This window comes from Dasypus novemcinctus, chromosome 30 (genome assembly GCF_030445035.2).
Source record: "Dasypus novemcinctus isolate mDasNov1 chromosome 30, mDasNov1.1.hap2, whole genome shotgun sequence".
Taxonomy (NCBI): Eukaryota; Metazoa; Chordata; class Mammalia; order Cingulata; family Dasypodidae; genus Dasypus; species Dasypus novemcinctus.
This window is the reverse complement of record NC_080702.1, coordinates 7,362,920-7,365,038: the sequence shown is the minus strand read 5'-3', so window position 1 is coordinate 7,365,038 and position 2,119 is coordinate 7,362,920. Positions and strand designations below refer to the sequence as shown.

Genomic DNA, 2,119 nt, shown 5'->3' with positions numbered 1-2,119 from the left:
AATTGAGTGAAATAAAGTATTTGTCTTTGAAGTGGAAGCATTGAAATGCAGATACAGGCTTTTGAACAGAAAAAGAAAAGAGTGATATTTTTCAAATTCTATTTTGGAAATATTGATCTGGCAGTGTTGTACAGTGAGTTGGGGATGACCCTGATGTCAAGAATTCAAATATTGGATATTTGTAAAGTTCTTCTCAGAAGTGGAACGCATTTATAAGATAGGGTTGTGTAGTGTAGATAGACTAATAATGACTAAAATAGCATAACTAATTGAATAATGACTTTTACATGGAAAAGAGAATATGATTCCATTCTTCTAGATGAGAATCAAGGAAAATATAACATGACAATATATTTCTCATTTTGAAACATTTTTATCTGACTTACCAATTCTTTCAATTCAAAATTTCTTTCACCCTCCTCTATAGAAATGTTAGTCAAATGACATTCTCTTCTGTTGATTTTGAAATAAAAACTTGGGCTTTAATAATGAGTTCCCAGAAAACACTGGGATTGAAATTATTCGTGATTGTCTTAGAAGAGGCATTAGACTAGATGGTATGTGGACCACATTAAGGGCAAAAAAGAGTAGGTTAGAGAAGTAGGTCTCCATGATCTTTCAGTTCTTATATATTTTTTGATTATCAGATAAACTGTTTCAAACATCTCATTTTTCTCTTAGCAGGTGATGTTCTCCCAAGAGGTATGGGAAAGGCCAATGACAGCTCCCTGATGGGTTTCATCCTTCTGGGCTTCTCAGACCACCCTCACCTAGAGGCTGTGCTCTTTGTAGTTGTCCTTTTCTTCTATCTCCTGATGCTTGTGGGAAACTTCATCATCATCATCATCTCATACCTGGATCCTCTTCTCCACACCCCCATGTACTTTTTCTTAAGAAACCTCTCCTTCCTGGACCTCTGTTTCACCACTAGCCTTGCTCCTCAGACCCTAGTTAACCTGCGAGGACCAGAGAAGACCATCACTTATGGAGGTTGTGTGGTCCAACTCTACACCTCTCTAGCCCTAGGCTCTACAGAGTGCATCCTTTAAGCTGTGATGGCCTTTGATCGTTATGTTGCTATCTGCAAACCCTTACACTATGTAGTCATCATGAACACACAGCTATGTCAGCAGCTGGCATCCATCTCCTGGATGAGTGGTTTGACCAATTCTTTGATCCATGCTACCTTCACCTTGCAGTTACCTCTCTGTGGCAACCACAGGTTGGATCATTTTATTTGTGAAGTACCAGCTCTCCTCAAACTGGCTTGTGTGGACACCACCATTAATGAATTGGTGCTTTTTGTCATTAGTGCCCTGTTCCTCCTAATCCTTCCAACACTCGTCCTTATCTCCTATGGTTTCATAACCCAAGCTGTTCTGAGGATCAAATCAGTGGAGGCAAGGTACAAAGCCTGTAGCACCTGCTCCTCCCACCTCATTGTGGTGATCATTTTTTATGGCACCATCATCTATATGTATCTCCAGCCAAGTGGCAGTTATAGTCAGGCAAATTTATCTCCCTTTTCTACACCATGGTGACTCCCACCTTAAATCCTATCATCTACACTCTAAGGAACAGGGATGTGAAGGAGGCTCTGAAGAAACTTCTCTCAGGAAAACTGTGTTCCCTCTAGATGTGAAATGTGAGGAAATTGTTACAAGTCATGTGCTTTCATCCAACTTTTATTTAGACAAACCCATAGTTCTTAGTTTTATACCAATTGAATTAGTACTCCCTTATTTTTATCTCATAAGGCCTTTCCTCCTCTTATGTGTAAATAAGTAAATTGTATATATGTTTATTTAAGTCAGTGTTTGAGACATAGAAAAGAGGCTTTTGCATGATTATAAGCTATGATACTTGCAAGCAAACTTTTATTTCTGCCACTTATTTTCTAACGGTTAAAAAAGTCAAATAGTTGCCAACTGTTTGCCTAGGTAACAATTCTGTTTTTCTTTAATTTCTTTGAATTCTTTAATCTTTATTTTTCAGTTTTCTGCCAAATAAACATCTTATATTTACTTATAAAATCTTCCATTAAAACTTCATGCTGCAGAACAAGAAATTTCTATATGTTATCTAAGCTACAATGGAAAAATATCTGCTCATAGTTCAG

At 37.5% G+C, this 2,119-nt stretch overlaps 1 pseudogene; it reads left to right on the top strand.

Moving 5' to 3' along the window:
• The first annotated feature begins 704 nt into the window (after nucleotides 1-704).
• On the top strand, nucleotides 705-1,636 carry LOC131276650 (olfactory receptor 2G3-like; annotated as a pseudogene).
• The last annotated feature ends 483 nt before the right edge of the window (nucleotides 1,637-2,119 follow it).